We start from the raw sequence: 18,094 nt of genomic DNA, 5'->3' as shown, positions 1-18,094 counted from the left end.
GCACGCTCTGTCCGTACACGAGACCCATCATCATCATAAGTTTTCTGCTATATTAGCAGGTCCTTTGCCTCTCCATTTTCTGCCATCCATTGCTTTCTTCCAGAGGCTGGTGTATGTTGTACCGTCCATCACGTCATCCAGTAACTGAAATCTCTTCCTTCCTTGCTTCCTTTTTCGTGCTACAGAACCTTGTAAAACTGTTTTTATCAGTCCGCCATTCTTTCTCAATATATGCCCAATCCAATTTCTTTTTCTTCTTTTTATTACACCTAGTAACTGTTTTTTCTCTCCCACTTTTCTCAGTATCTCTTCATTTTTTACTCTGTCCATCCAACTTATTCTTTCCATCCCCCGCATGTCCAAATCTCAAAAGCTTCCAGCCTTTCTCTGTTTTTCTTCTTCAAAGTCCACGAGACCCATACAACCCTAAATGAAGGCACTCAATCTGACGCCAGGTTTCCCGATTTTCACCGATGATCAAAATTATCCCGACACCTATTAGTGAACACTAATTTGAGGTGAGTCCATCTTTAGCCATTATGGTGGCTTGAATTCTGCTGGGGCACTTTCAGTGAGGTGTCTTGAGGGATGGCAGCCCATTATTCCTCAAGAGCCGAAATCAGAGAAGGTGGTGATGCTGAGGTATAGAACTAACTCGACGTTCTAACCCATCTCCAAGGTGTTAAAAACGGATCTGTGGGCAAGTCAGTCCGTTTCAGGAATCTTACTGTCCACAGAACACAGTCTCTCAGGAAAATGCGTTCACATCCTTCTGCATTTCTTAAACGCAGTAAGGTGACCACACGCTAACAATGAAAAACACACCTGTGTTCAGACATAATGACCTTCACAGATGCTGAGAAGCTCATCTGCGGAAACCAGCACGGTTTTAGGAAACAGCGGTCATGCGAGACATAGCTGGCCCTCTTTTTGTATGATATACAACAGGCTCTAGATACCGGCTCGCAGGTTGATGCCGTATTTCTCGACTTTCCAACGGCGTTCGACTCAGTTCCGCACTGTCTCTTGCTCTCAAAAGTGCGTGCTTACGGTCTATCCGATGACATAGGCGGTTGGATAGAAAGTTTCCTAACAAAGAGAGAGAGATATGTTGTCCTGAATGCGGTGACTTCAACAGAAACAAGCGTAACTTCATGCGTGCCCCAGGGCAGCGTAATAGGTCCGCTGCTTTTTACGATTTGCATAAACGATCTGGTTGATGGTATTGACAGCGGCATTAGACTGTTTGCCGATCATGCTGTAGGCTGCAGGAAAGTGGTATCACACGAAAGTTGTGAAGAAATCAATGAGGATTTGCAGAAAATAAATGCGTGATGTAATGACTGGCAGTTATCTCTCATTATTAGTAAGTGTAAGATACTACGTATAACAAGGCGAAAATCCCCGTTAATGTACGAGTATAAAATAAATGCACAGTCTTTGTAAGCGGTAACATTCGTCAAGTATCTGGGTGTGACTATTCAAAATGATCTCTTGAACTCTAGACTGCGGTTTATTGGTAGAATCCTGAAGCGATGCAGTCCTTCAACAAAGAATATAGCTTACAATACGTTAGTTCGTCCAGTCTTAGAGTGCTGTTCGTCTGTATGGGACCCTTACTAGCTGCGTCTGATTCAAGAGACTGAGAAGGTCCAAAGAAGAGCGGCAAGATTCGTGCCTGGTACATTTAACCACCGCGAGAGCGTTACAAATCTCGTAAAAAGTTTGAAGTGGGACACACTTGCAGATAGACGGCGCGCTAAGCCGAAGGGGCTGCTGAATAAATTCCGAAATGTCTTCGCCGAGGATGTAGAGCATATATTATTACCACCAACTTTCAAATCGCGCAATGATCACCATTCAAAGATAAGGGAAATTAGAGTTCCTACTGAGGCGTTCAGACAATCGTTTTTCCCTCGTGCGATCCGCGAGTGGAACAAAGGAGGGGGGAATATGACTTTGGCGCGAATTGTGCCCTCCGCCACACACCGCTATGTAGATGTAGACCTATAATGTGACACTACCTCCTACGTACTTCGTTGTTGGTATTAGAAATGCCGGCAGGCATCGTTCTCGAGGCATTTGCCAATCCCAATCCTTTCCATTGGATTGCCACATTGCACAGTGCGATTCACTCCAAGTAATGCGTTTCTGGGCGCTCAGTGTCCAGTGACGTCGGTCTTCACCCCGCCTCAGCGTCGCTTAGCAATGTCTAAAGAAATGTTTGGCTTTTGAGAAGCTGCTTGACAGCTGTATTCTATTCTTTTCGGCTTGCTGCCCGCACAGTGCTAGCTGAGATGTGCTCATGAGTGATCCGTTCGGCTGAATTCATGCGATTTTTTACAAACACACCCCGCAATGCACGACGGTCGATATCCATCAGTACATGAGGCACGGCGTATCGTGGTTTAGCTGTGCTTGTACCATCGCGTTTCCGTTTACCACTCGCATCACCAAGCGTCTAGCTGTACAGTTTTAGAAGAGTTGAAATGTTCCTGATGAATTTTTACTCAGGTGATAACATCCAATGGCTAGTCCCCAACGGAAGTCACTAAGCTCCTCTGAAGGACCACTTCTGCATTACAGCTTCTCTACTGACAATACAACACTTCCCACCTAACACTCCCCACCTCCTTTTATAGTCCATCAACACCTACATCTACATATACACTCCGCAAGCTACCGTACGGAACGTAGCGGAGGGTACCCTGTACAACTTGTCATTTCCCTTTGTGTTCCAGTCACAAATAGGGCGAGGGCAAAACAACTGTCTATATGCCTCCGTATGAGCCCTAATTTCTCGGAATCTTATCTTCGTGGGCCTGAAGCGCAGTTGTATGTTGACAGCAGTAGGGACGTTGGACAGTCAACTTTAAATTCTGGTTCTCTAACATAGTGTTTCTCGAAAAGAAAGTCGCCTTCCCTCCAGGGATTCCCATTTAAGCTCCCGAAGTATTTCGTTAACACTAACGTTTTGTTCGAACCTACCGGTCACAAATCTAGCAGCCCGCCTCTGACTTGCTTCGATGTCTTCCTTCAGTTCGACCTGTTACTGATCCCAAACACTCGATCAGTACTCAAGAACAGGACGCACCAACGTTCTGTATGCAGTCTCATTTACTGGTGAACCATTCTTTCCTAAAATTCTCCCAATAAGCCGAAGTCAACCATTCGACTTCCCTAGCACAGTGTTCACATGCTCTTTCCTTCTCATATCGCTTTGCAACGTTGTGGTCAGATACTTAAACGACTTGACTGTGTCAAGCAGAACACTAAGTAATACTATATCCTAATATAACAGGTTTGAAACTTCCTACTCATCCGCATTAACTTACATTTTTCCATATTTAGCTCTAGCTGCCATTCACCACACCAACTGGAAATTTTGTCTAAGTCGTCTTGTACCTTCCTACTGTCACTCAACTTCGACACCTTACTGGACCCCACGGCATCATCAGCAAACAACGGCAGATTGCTGTCCACCCCGTCCGTCAAATCATTTATGTATATAGAGAATAACATTGGTCCTATCATTCTTCCCTGGGGCACTCCTGCGATACCCTTGTCTGTGACGAACACTCAACCGTCGAGGACAACATAGTGAGTTGTGTTATTTAAGAAATCTTCGAGCCACTCACATATCTGAGAAACCTATTCCATATGATGGTACCTTCGTTTACAGCTTGTAATGGGGCACTAACTCAATTGCTTTTCGGATATCTCGAAAAGTGGAATCTGCCCGTTGCTTTTCATCGACAGTTCTCAGGATATCAAGTGAGAAACGGGCAAGCTGAGTTCCGAACGAGCGATGCTACCTAAAACCATGCTTATTCGTGGGGATAACCTTCTCAGTCTGAAGAAAATTTATTATTATATTCGAACTGAGAATATTTTGAAGGATTCTGCAGCAAACAGGAGTGCAAACAGAAGTTAGAGATACTTCCTGGCAGATTAAAACTGTGTGCCCGACCGAGACTCGAACTCGGGACCTTTGCCTTTCGCGGGCAAGTGCTCTACCTCCGAGCTACCGAAGCACGACTCACGCCCGGTACTCACAGCTTTACTTCTGCCAGTATCTCGTCTCCCACCTTCCAAACTTTACAGAAGCTCTCCTGCGAAACTTGCAGAACTAGCACTCCTGAAAGAAAGGATATAGCGGAGACATGGCTTAGCCACAGCCTGGGGGATGTTTCCAGAATGAGATTTTCACTCTGCAGCGGAGTGTGCGCTGATATGAAACTTCCTGGCAGATTAAAACTGTGTGCCCGACCGACACTCGAACTCGGGACCTTTGCCTTTCGCGGGCAAGTGCTCTACCTCCGAGCTACCGAAGCACGACTCACGCCCGGTACTCACAGCTTTACTTCTGCCAGTATCTCGTCTCCTACCTTCCAAACTTTACAGAAGCTCTCCTGCGAAACTTGCAGAACTAGCACTCCTGAAAGAAAGGATATAGCGGAGACATGGCTTAGCCACAGCCTGGGGGATGTTTCCAGAATGAGATTTTCACTCTGCAGCGGAGTGTGCGCTGATATGAAACTTCCTGGCAGATTAAAACTGTGTGCCCGACCGAGACTCGAACTCGGGACCTTTGCCTTTCGCGGGCAAGTGCTCTACCTCCGAACTACCGAAGCACGACTCACGCCCGGTACTCACAGCTTTACTTCTGCCAGTATCTCGTCTCCCACCTTCCAAACTTTACAGAAGCTCTCCTGCGAAACTTGCAGAACTAGCACTCCTGAAAGAAAGGATATAGCGGAGACATGGCTTAGCCACAGCCTGGGGGATGTTTCCAGAATGAGATTTTCACTCTGCAGCGGAGTGTGCGCTGATATGAAACTTCCTGGCAGATTAAAACTGTGTGCCCGACCGAGACTCGAACTCGGGACCTTTGCCTTTCGCGGGCAAGTGCTCTACCTCCGAGCTACCGAAGCACGACTCACGCCCGGTACTCACAGCTTTACTTCTGCCAGTATCTCGTCTCCCACCTTCCAAACTTTACAGAAGCTCTCCTGCGAAACTTGCAGAACTAGCACTCCTGAAAGAAAGGATATAGCGGAGACGTGGCTTAGCCACAGCCTGGGGGATGTTTCCATGTTTTTATCCGTATGTAAAGACAAATCTCACAGGCCGCTGTAGGGGTTTTGATACGGTTTGCGGTAATGAAACGTCTGACAAAGAACTGAAGCAACCAGAAGGGGAGAAGGAAACGAAATGAACCTTCATGGGTTCCGTGGCTATGAGTCGTTATTTACGGTATTACAAAATCGAGTCAAATTTACAAAGAACTTGGCACTATGAGTCGCACCCATATCTGTTCTGGACTCATTCACTGATTCGGTTGAGAAGGGTGTCATAAAGCCGTTGCAAACTCTGATGAGGCAAACTGGCCCACAGCTGGATAATGGCACTTGGACCGAGTTGATATCTGGGCTGGTCCCACGTCTGCTGTATCGGGGAAAATCTGGAGATCTTCGTGGCCAGGGCAGTACCTCAGCGTTACGGAGGCAGCAACTCAGACACATTTCTTGTGTGAACGAAAATTGTCCTGTTGAAAAATACCTCCATAGCACTGTTGCATGAGAGGTAATACACGTGGACACAGGATGTACGTGACGTACAGCTTTGTCATGAAAGCTCCTGGCGGCTTGTCCAGCCATGACTTGAAGTCAATGGCCGAGCGGTTCTAGGCGCTTCAGTCTGGAACCGCGCTGCTGCTCCAGTTCGAATCCTGCCTCGGGCATGGATGTGTGTGATGTCCTTAGGTTAGTTAGGTGTAAGTAGTTCTAAGTTCTAGGGGACTGATGACCTCAGATGTTAAGTCCCATAGTGCTCAGAGCCATTTGTACCATTCAACCATTTGAACCTGAAGTCATACCTGGTGGTTCCTCACGTCATTACACCGCTGTGCCTCTCAAAAACATTGGAACAATGGGACTTCTCCCCGCGTCACCAACATACTCGCCGATGATGGTCATTCTGGGCAGTGTAGAAGCGCGATTCATCGATGAACACAATCAGGCGTCAATCTCCAACAGTCCATTGTTCCCGGTCAAGGCACCACTTCAAGCGCAACCGTTTGTGTTAATGGCAGCCAACGGCGAGGACAGTAATCCCCCAGCCCGGCTTCTGCTAATCTCCTACCAATGGTGTGAGAAGACGCAGCACGTTGCATTACCTGTTCTTTTCTCTGCCTCGTGATGACTGGGTGTTGTGTGATGTCCTTAGGTTAGTTAGGTTTAAGTAGTTCTAAGTTCTAGGGGACTGATGACCATAGATGTTAAGTCCCATAGTGCTCAGAGCCATTTGAACCGTTACCTGTTCTCGGACGGCAGGCACAGATTCGAAGGGGTAACGATGTGTTTAGTGCACAGTACGGCGTTCCTCCCTCTCGGTGGTCAAGATGTAGTCGCTCGGAATCTTGACGAGTATGTCTTCCATCAGTTCCCGTGCAGTCGAGTGTCGGTCCACAGTACCATACGAACGTCTCAGTAAACTGTGTATGGCACGACTGGACCAGCCACCGAAATGGAGATCCACAGCGAGGCTCGTTTCAAACTGTGCCCTTCGATACAAATACACGGCACTTCCGCGTCCTTCAGAGGCATGTTTAGCCCACCACTACTTGAATATTTGTAAGTGCAAAAACCACTCGGCCACCAAGAAACAGCAGGCCGATGAAGGGCATCGATAATCTTCCCCGATTCGACATTCATATTATAAGACTCCGTCCGTTATCAGTCTCTGACGTAATCACATTTTCGTTTGCTACGCAAGTCGTGATTCTGTAAAGTTTCCTCACCGTCGTGTGCATCGTGCGTTTCGTTGGCGTCCTACCATTTTCGAAACTGTAGTACGAATGTCAGCTCGGCCCTGCATGAGCCTGCTGTGTTTCCTGGTGGTCGAGTGGATTTTGCACTTACAAATCTTCAAGACATGATGGGCCAAGCATGGCTTACCGTCAGTGCAACGAGGAGCGACTCGTCTGCTACCTTTTTTTTTTTTTTTTTTTTTTTTTAATAAACCTAAGTGTTTGTGATCGTACTCGTACTAGACGTTTGTTTTTACTCGTGCTGGTGGAATTGATATTAAATTTGATTTTGTTGGCGACATGACTGTATATCATAATGTGTGGTCGCTAGCGTTGGCCAAAAAACGGTCAGCGTAACATCGAGAACCTTTAGAAGTAACGGATGTAACGGTTTATTAATAAATTAACTGATCTGTCAGAAATGTGTTTTAATTGGTGGTTTTATCTTCATTCAGTAGCTTCGTGCCTCAGAATCTGACGCTGCTCACGTCCGTGATGTTTTGGGGATGTTTCGTGCCTTGACTTGCGTTCTCTCACTCAAAATATCGTGAGTATGAACCAGAATGTTGAAACTTTCTGGCAGATTAAAACTGTGTGCCGGATCGAGACTCGAACTTGTAGAGCACTTGCCCGCGAAAGGCAAAGGTCCCGAGTTCGAGTCTCGGTCCGGCACACAGTTTTAATCTGCCAGGAAGTTTCATATCAGCGCACACACCGCTGAAGAGTGAAAATCTCATTCTGGAACCAGAATGTTTATTGCAAGATTGTCGGCAGCCAGGTGTTGCCCTTGTACATCTTCATGCTGAGTATTGTGTGGAGACTCCATATTCCAAGATGACAACAGCTATGTTCATACAGTTGCACACACACGTTTCTGTTTGACAAACAGTCAGGTACCGTATTGTACCTCTTCAGTTTGATACCTACAGAGGTTCTAATCATCAATGAGTGGCTTTTGTTGATAAGGCATACCTGAAGTAAATTGTGCTCTCTCTTCCTCGCCGAAATGAGACCATTATGGAGGCTAGAGGCAGCAATCAAGGGTACTGGCGTGATGTTCTCTGAGAATAACTAATTTTTGTCCCACGCGTTTGTAGAAAAAGGATATATCAGACCACAGTCATTGGTAAAATCTTAAGGAAATTCAACTCATTCACGAAAGACGATGCTTAGAAAACTCTTGTTCGACCATCATTTGATGAATGCTCGTCAGAGCCGGACCATTTACCAAGTAGAATTAAAATGGGAGACAGAGCTAATTAGTTACTCGTTCCATAGATTATATTCGCGGTTATGTTTACTGTGTAGAACGTGTCAACAACACAAATATGGAACATGCAGAATATGGTGTTAACAGAAAAGTATTCCATATTTTGAGCGGTGGTAGTATAGACCAAAATCCAGCCGTTAGTCGTCCTGAAGAAGACCCTGTAAAGACGGTCAAAACGTCGGCATTTTAGTTGTTTTAATGTTTTATAAATACGTTGCCTAATACCCAAAATCATTTTATTCATATTGTGAGTAAAGTGCCCTCCGCCACATACCGTTGGGTGGCTTGCGGAGTATATACGTACATGTAGATGTAGCCTCACAGAAGACTGAGCCTTGAGGAATTCTGTAAGCAACCATTGTTGTTCTATGCCAGGAGTGCATGGGATATAGCTATGGTGTGTGAGAGACCAAAAGTTGCGATGAGTGATGTGTCGACATAACGTGAAGTTCTGGGATACGGTGACCTGACATAACCGGAAACGAAATCGAAGCGGTGTTGTCCATTGGTGGCCCCACAGCCGGGAAGCCAGTGGCTCCGTCCATTTGGGGGCTGGTGCCTTCCGAGACCAGTATGACAGGAGCGCCGACCCACTTAGTGCATCAGATATTCCAGTGCTAGAGACCAGCGCTTAATGTGACAGCGGACCCGTTAATTGTCGGCGCCGGGCACTCACGCACGCGACCTGAGGCACGCCGGCAGGTCACGCCATGACACGCATGCCTCCGACGCAGCGACCGCCTTCAGGAATTTGACCGAGTCTCGAAATAGTATCGTGACTGCGTAACGATACCAAGTGCACTTCAGGAAATCAGCAATGATCAGTTCAGAGCGTTCTTAATCTCAATATTTACAGGCTCACTCTGCAATCCACTATAAACTATATATTTGTTTGGAATGTCCGAAACACCTATTAGTCGTCATTTTAAAATTGCTGTCAGATTCAGATTGTGCAACATTCCTGTTCCAACCTCCCAAAAATCGAACCGCTCACACTTCTGCAATTTCGTAGCAAGTGCAAGTGTTTCGTAAGGAGTATCTGTACGTACCAAAGTCAGTGTCCTGACTGCCTGAGTCATCATCGGACAGACCAAACCGCTAAGGAAACAAACGTGAAATTTGTCGAGGGTGTAGATCTTATACTGTAGGCGTTGTTTAAGAAGGTATGTTTTGAAATTCCACCCCTAAGAGGATGAAATAGGGGATGAAAGGTTGTTTTGAAAATACGTCGCTGTAAGACAATTTTGAATCTAGACCTACGAAAATTTGTATTTGGTCAGAAATAAAGAAATACGTGTTTCAGCATTTTTGGAAACTGAACAGCTATGGGAGTGAAGTAGTGGGTGAAAGTTTTTTAAAAATAAATCGTTATTAAAGAACTACTAAAGTATTTTTAAGGCTACATCTATGAAAATTATTAGTTTACTTCTCGGTTAGAAATTTGAAAAAATTGCGTGTTTCAGTGTTTTTGGAAATTCACCCTCTAAAGGAGAGAAATGTGGGATCCATAGTTTTGGAAATTATTTCAATATAAAAGCATTTCAAAGTTAAATTTAAGAAATCTTCTATTAGGCTTCTCTGTTAGGAATAAAAAAATATCGGTCTTACTGTTTAAGGGAATTCAACCGCTAAGGGAGTGAAATAGGGAATGAAAACACTTTAGAAAAAATTTCATATATTGCAAAAAATTTTAAACGAAATCTACGAAAATTGATGTTTCGCTTTTCGGTCAGATATAAAGTAATATGGAGATGAAAGTTTCCATGTAAATATCAGTTCAGTAACACAAAAGACATGATTAACAGAAACTTTGGACTCCAGCTACCAGAACTGCTTTTTGGTCAGAAGTGCATTCCGAAAAGACCGTGATCCTATGGCCTTAATTAGCGTGAAAAGTTTGTTCTATTAAAGAAAAAAAAAGATCTGTGAACTACCCACGGGTACTTTCTTAGCCTACAATTGGGTGATTATTTCATTTAATATTCGAAAGTAATGTTAATTCAACATAGTTCACGATGACTTCCTCGCTCTCACATCCTCTCAGACGCACGATAATCCCAATCTTCCTTCCTTCTGCGAATTCGATGGATTGATCGTGCTTCGAAACGTTTATTTCCAGCAATGCTTTAAAACGACGAAGACATCACAACAACCGGGAACGTGACGCTAGAACTGTTTTAAAGAACTAGTGCCTCTGCGTACGTCGTGTTACACATGAGAATAAAAAATGAAAAAATGGTCTAAAAATTTATGCGTACTACCATACTTATCACACTATGTGTGTGATCCTTGCTAGCTAGTACGCATGCCTACTGAGTGACATCTAGGAACACCAGCGTTGCTGAAGAAACTGATCGATACAGAGAAGCTGAAGCGTTAAAGATTCTCGAAGGTTTTATACCTAACGTCAAGAAATGAGATTTACATTGCAATCTGTCCAGAGACTAAAGGAAAAAAATTGGCTTGTGAAAAAATTTAGGAGTAAAAAAAGTCAGGTGATCCACAATAGAGATGTTTAGGGGGAGCAATTTGAACTTTTTTTGCCGTGGGGGTAGAGGGAATACCTGGCCTCGTACTTTGGCGAAGAGGCTATAACATTAACCTGTTTTGACACAAGCTAATGTTGCCCTCTGAGAGTGTTGTGTCTAGACAAGACAGCCTAGACACAATGCGAGGGAGCCGAAAAGCACGCGCTTAAACTCACGCAGGCTGGCGTGAGGTCTGAAACAGGATACGTAATGAATGCTATAAAGAAAAGTACGTAGCTTCTGGAACACTTAACTTTAATCCACATTTTTAGAACATCGCTCTTGATGATACATTAATAGAATCTCAATATAAATTGAATACGGCGCCTTGCTAGGTCGTAGCAAATGTAGCTGAAGGCTATGCTAACTATCGTCTCGGCAAATGAGAGCGTAATTCTCAGTGAACCATGGCTAGCAACGTCGACTGTACAACTGGGGCTGAGTGCTAGGATCTGTCTCACTAGACCTGCCGTGTGGCGGCGCTTGGTCTGCCATCACTGACAGTGGCGACACGCGGGTCCGTAGTATACTAGCGGACCGCGGCCGATTTAAAAGCTACCACCTAGCAAGTGTGGTGTCTGTCGGTGACACCACAGAGAGAATTTATAATTTTGAATTTTGACCGTGCATGTGTCTAATGGAAGAAGGTATAGGACTATAATTTTGAATATGGTGCAGTTAACAGAAAGACTTAACAGGCTTTAACTTTGGGCTTCAATGAAAGTAGTAAAATTCATATGTGAATGAAAAAGAACGAACGGTCGCCAGCCTAATTATGCACATTAATTTGGAAATATAAGTTTAAGAAATTGATTATCAGTTACTGAATTTATTTTCATTGGTATTCCTTATGACATTTCTCTTGGCATAAGTGCCGGTATGCAAATAAAAGAGACGAAAACATGTTTTGTAGCACTCCCTCCGTGATAAATAGAAACCTGTGTCGAGTGCTGAAATGACAAGTCAGTTGCACTACAAACAACTCAGTGAAGCGAAGCAGCTGTCTGTTTCCTGCTAAGCAGGCTCTGATGTGACGCCGCCCCTGCCAACATTATGAAAGCTACGTTCCTCACAGCACCAGGTCAGTATTTTTCTCTGAAATTGCGTGTAGCGGATTGTGCAAGTGCAGGGTATGTGGAATTATTGAGGAGCTGTTGTTGCAGAGGAAGTGTGGGTGAGTGCTGCAAATCAGGGACTGGTAGTTTGTGGAGATGTGTTCGATTTTCAAACTTGTTTTTATCTTATTTTATTCCTCAGAATGGAAATGGAAATGAGCGTTTGGCGTTATTCGCCGGGAGGCCCCTTACGGGGCAGGTCCGGCCGCCTCGGTGCAGGTCTTACTACATTCGACGTCATATTGGGCGACCTGTGCGCCGGATGGGGATGAAATGATGATGAAGACAACACAACACCCAGTCCCTGCGCGGAGAAAATCTACACTCAACCGGGAATCGAATCCGGGCCCCTTAGGACGGCAGTCTGTCTCGCTGATCATTCAGCTATCGGGGCGGCCATTCCTCACAATGTTAAACTGTTAGTTATAAAATTTAGATATATTTAAACAGTTTAATGCATATATGTAAAATTAATATATTCGATTTAACTGCGATTACTAATTTTGTAAGCTGTATGCCAGATGGCGATACAAGTAAGTGTACGAGGAAATTTAGTATGAAAGTCTTTTCTGTAGAACATCTGTAGATGATCTACTAATGAGTTCCATTTGCAGTAAATATTTGGAGGAGGAGGAAGCGAGATTTATAAAGTTCGGTAGATGTAAACCCAACAACAGAGGGACATGGGACGAGCCTCGCCGATTTGTCTTCCAAAAAATTTTGGTCATCTTCTTAAACGTCTAGAACCAATCCATAAGATCGAATCTTCAAACACTCATGAAAATCTAGAAGAAGATTCACCCACAACTATCAAAGAAACTGAAGAAATTATTAAAAGCTTAAAAAGCTACTGGAGAATACTCCATTACAGCAGAAATTGTGGAATGGTCTCTAACAAAAATTTAAAAAAATGCGCTAAAATCAATATTTGAGAGAACTTGGAAAATAGGAAAACTTTCATGATTGTAGATAGTGGCCTTGGTACACCTACTTCATAGGAATGGCAACAAACAAGTTGATAACTACAACAGAAGACTTTCTTTGCAACGAGCTCAGTATATCATCCTTTCCAAGATTAGACTGAACAGTGTAGAAACATCACTGCATAGTAATTTAGGTGAATAACAAGACGGGTTTAGGAGGAACAGATCATGTTCTGAACACATATTCAATTTGAAGTCGATCATTTGCCAGATTACTGAAGCCAGAAGGTCTTTATTTTTCTTTAAAACTACGTCTAGCAACTTGTGCAAGCGTACAGTATGAAGGATTTGTAAAGCACCATTGACATGACGCCACTGTGGGAGAGTGGTCTAAAGCATAGAGTGGCAAGTCGCTCGTCTGTGTTTGATTCTGGCTGATGCTAACCCTTTTTTAATTTTATTTTATTTCTTGTAATATGGTCTATTAATTATAGAATTGAAATATATTCAAACAGTTCAATTTGTATACATAATATATGTACCTTAGTTACAATTATTATCACTGTACATCAAAAGGCTATCGCCCAATACATTGCAGCACATTGGTGTAATTTTCGACGAACCGCAACTGATAATGTGGTTACTACATGATGGTGCTCCAGCTCACTTCTGCATTTCTGTGTAGAGACATCTCTACAACACCTACCCCATCCGAGGGATCGTACAGGGTGGTCCAGAATGGTCGCTGGACCTCAACCCTTCACATTGTCCTGTAGACCACCTGAAAGAAGTATATCCGCAGCCCATACCGGACCTGCAGAATCTGGAGCAATAGATTCATGCTGCCTCTGATGCCACTCGGTCCCAATGTGGTGCTTTTGAACACGTGCGTCAGCCTCTGCTGGGGCGTGTTTGCATATGCTTCGAGGCCAATGAGGGCCACTTCTGACACCTAATCTAACGGTGTTCCATCATTGCATATCTTGCACTGCATTGTTCTGTGCAGGCAGGTTGAGTTAATACATAACCTGTACCTGAGACAGCATGCATTTATGACCGTGTGCCATATGACCTATTTTGCTTCTAACCCTCAAAGGAATCGTTTCCTGAAGTTTGACTCCTTTTAGCAAAATTCGGCAGACAGCGGTGTAACAAATGTCTCATTGATAATCTTTTCATATTTTTGGGCCAGTGATGAAATAATTTTTGAATGGAGTTAATGAACCAGTAACTTCAATAGGATATTTGGTGCTCATTCTGCGACTCAATAGTTTTATCGCTGGAAAATAAGTTTGCTACCTGTCTGCCACACATTCCGTTGATTTTGTACTTATCTACACGTGTGGACGCCAAGTTCAATAGATTTTGACGATGACTTCACTTAACGAAGTCTAATTACAAGCAACTCCAACATTGCTCTACTTGATAATGGCAGTTGTACAGTCAAATGACGGAAATATCATTCAGACACATATCTCATTGTCTGCTGAACTCACTTAATCCAGAATTACATTCTCAACTCAGATAACATTATACAAAGTGTCGGGATAAATGTTTGCCTCATAGATGAGCAAAAAGATGCAGCGATGCTGTCCAACAATAAAAACTGGGTTGCGTTGGTCTCTGGGAAACACTGGAAAAGGACGAGTTCTTTCTAGTGGACAATATTGGCTTCCGTTTTCCTACGGATGCTGATCTCTTTTGGCGCTTCATTCAGACGTTCTGGATGGTCGGTATTACCGTTATTCCTGTTGGTTGTGTTCTCCGATGTCGATCTGAAACAAACAAAACACAAACACACGTAAAATAAAGACAGTTGTTAATATTCTGGAAGAAACCAGTTTCGCCTGCATGGTGATGTTTTACAGGTTTTGTGCTGTAACCAAGCTGGAACTGTGACACTCTTCTGGTAGAGGTAACTGCCTGATCATCTGTACAAATCCCGGAATGAATTTGTAGAGTTCGAAGACCAGAAAATCACCAAGTAGGTGCAAGCAAGTTGTGAGTTTGATTTAGTTACCACTGTAGATGGTAGATGGGAGTATCGGACGAGATATCCAAGACCATATCTCTACCATACGAGACTATTTCAGGGCCAGGATAGAATGTAACGTCAGGTGTAGCAGCACGGAGAGGTGGCGTAACCAGCTCATTGCTTTGGCACCCACCTCTTCCTCATGTTGTTGCCAACTGATGACCCCACCAAGGGTGACACTTGGGTACTGAGCCGTACATCTCCACTACACCCTGCCACCCAGAATTTCTATCTGCCGCATGCTCTCTGGACTTGGTGGCTAGGCATGGTGAGTACTTGGCTCTTGCGAAGTACTGTCTTTCTCTACACTAGCTCTGCACGTCGGAGTTAAGAGAGAGCGTGACGGATCTCTACAGTTCATTAGCTTCACATGTGTCTAGAACGTCGCAAACACTTGGCACTATCTTCTTATTGTTCACCTAACTTTCTATAACTTGATGCAATTGCATGCAGGATTATGGTTGGTGGAACGAAGTTTCAGTTCACAGTTAAAGTGTACGAACGTATTCGGAATCTACAAGTCAAACACTGTTCTGCCGTTCAGCTTTGAAGTCCACGAGTGCATCTGTCGAATCTCTTCTAAGTTCCCGAACTCGTGTAGAAATTTTAGAATACTTGTGACCCGAAATACTTTAACACTTCAGTCGCGACTGATACACTGTTCATCGGCACACATCCAAACTCCTCGACTTCTCAAAGCGAACTGCCAAAGACCACAGTACTCGTATATAGACTCAATATATCGTCACAAAACCCGCAAGATTACGCATGCTGTACATGTTATTACAAAAGATACTATTGTGAATAATCTTTATGTCTCGAGCGTGCGCTCTGATTCCTTAGGGATATTAAAGAATAACTGTTATAAAAAAATCCAACTTAAATCATTTTGTCTGTAGCACTTGAACTTTAAAAAGAATAAAAATTACATTAACCTTACAACTAAGGCAAGTGTAATACGTGAAACAGTGCTAGAATTCCACCAGCCTTGCTGTGGTGCATTAGGTTTTTGCTGCAGGTCCTTGTTCTACATCTACATCTACATTTATACTCCGCAAGCCACCCAACGGTATGTGGCGGAGGACACTTTACGTGCCACTGTCATTACCTCCCTTTTCTGTCCCAGTCGCGTACGGTTCGCGGGAAGAACGACTGCCGGAAAGCCTCCGTGCGCGCTCGAATCTCTCTAATTTTACATTCGTGACCTCCTCGGGAGGTATAAGTAGGAGGAAGCAATATATTCGATACCTCATCCAGAAACGCACCCTCTCGAAACCTGGACAGCAAGCTACACCGCGATGCAAGGCGCCTCTCTTGCACAGTCTGCCACTTGAGTTTTCTAAACACCTCCGTAACGCTATCACGCTTAACAAATAACCCTGTGACGAAACGCGCCGCTCTTCTTTGAATCTTCTTCTATCTCCTCCGTCAACCCGATCTGGTACGGATCCCACACTGATGAGCAATACTCAAGTACAGGTCGAACGAGTGTTTTGTAAGCCACGTCCTTTGTTGATGGACTACATTTTCTAAGGACTCTCCCAATGAATCTCAACCTGGTACCCGCTTTACCAACAATTAATTTTATATGATCATTCCACTTCACATCGTTCCGCACGCATACTCCCAGATATTTTATAGAAATAACTGCTACCAGTGTTTGTTCCGCTATCATATAGTCATACAATAAAGGATCTTTCTTTCTATTTATTCGCAATACATTACATTTGTTGATGTTAAGGGTCAGTTGCCACTCCCTGCACCAAGTGCCTATCCACTGCAGATCTTCCTACATTTCGCTACAATTTTCTAATGCTGCAACTTCTCTGTATACTACAGCATCATCCGCGAAAAGCCGCATCGAACTTACGACACTATCTACTAGGTCATTTATATATATTGTGAAAAGCAATGGTCCCATAACACTCCCCTGTGGCACGCCATAGGTTACTTTAACATCTGTAGACGTCTCTCCATTGAGAACAACATGCTGTGTTCTGTTTGCTAAAAACTCTTCAATCCAGCCACACAGCTGGTCTGATATTGCGTAGGCTCTTACTTTGTTTATCAGGCGACAGTGCGGAACTGTATCGAACGCCTTCCGGAAGTCAAGGAAAATAGCATCTACCTGGGAGCCTGTATCTAATATTTTCTGGGTCTCATGAACAAATAAAGCGAGTTGGGTCTCACACGATCGCTGTTTCCGGAATCCATGTTGATTCCTACAGAGTAGATTCTGGGTTTCCAGAAACGACATGATACGCGAGCAAAAAAACACGTTCTAAAATTCTACAACAGATCGAAATCAGAGATATAGGTCTATACTTTTGCGCATCTGCTCGGCGACCCTTCTTGAAGTCTGGGACTAACTGTGCTCTTTTCCTATCATTTGGAACCTTCCGTTCCTCTAGAGACTTGCGGTACACGGCTGTTAGAAGGGGGGCAAGTTCTTTCGCGTACTCTGTGTAGAATCGAATTGGCATCCCGTCAGGTTCACTGGACTTTCCTCTGTTGAGTGATTCCAGTTGCTTTTCTATTCCTTGGACACTTATTTCGATGTCAGCCATTTTTTCGTTTGTGCGAGGATTTAGAGAAGGAATTGCAGTGCGGTCTTCCTCTGTGAAAAGCTTTGGAAAAAGGTGTTTAGTATTTCAGCTTTACAGCTTTACGTGTTTCATCCTCTGTTTTATTGCCATCATCATCCCGGAGTGTCTGGATTTGCTGTTTCGAGCCACTTACTGATTTAACGTAAGGCCAGAACTTCCTAGGATTTTCTGACAAGTCGGTACATAGAATTGTACTTTCGATTTCACTGAACGCTTCACGCATAGCCCTCCTTACGCTAACTTTGACATCGTTTAGCTTCTGTTTCTCTGAGAGGTTTTGGCTGCGTTTAAACTTGCAGTGAAGCTCTCTTTGCTTTCGCAGTAGTTTCCTAACTTTTTTGTTGAACCACGGTAGGTTTTTCCCATCCCTCATAGTTTTACTCGGCACGTACCTGTCTAAAACGCATTTTACGATTGCCTTGAACTTTTTCCATAAACACTCAACATTGTCAGTGTCGGAAGAGAAATTTTCATTTTGATCTGTTAGGTAGTCTGAAATCTGCCTTCTATTACTCTTGCTAAACAGGTAAACCTTCTTCCCTTTTTTTATAATCCTATTTACTTCCATATTCAGGGATGCTGCAACGGCCTTATGACCACTGTTTCCCTGTTCTGCGCTTACAGAGCCGAAAAGTTCGGGTCTGTTATCAGTAGGTCCAAGATGGTATCTCCACGAGTCGGTTCCCTGTTTAATTGCTCGAGGTAATTTTCGGATAGTGCACTCAGTATAATGTCACTCGATGCTCTGTCCCTATCACCCGTCCTAAACACCTGAGTGTCCCAGTCTATATCTGGTAAATTGAAAT

The sequence above is a fragment of the Schistocerca cancellata genome, chromosome 8 (assembly GCF_023864275.1).
Source record: "Schistocerca cancellata isolate TAMUIC-IGC-003103 chromosome 8, iqSchCanc2.1, whole genome shotgun sequence".
Lineage (NCBI taxonomy): Eukaryota > Metazoa > Arthropoda > Insecta > Orthoptera > Acrididae > Schistocerca > Schistocerca cancellata.
Note: the sequence above shows the minus strand (reverse complement) of the source record.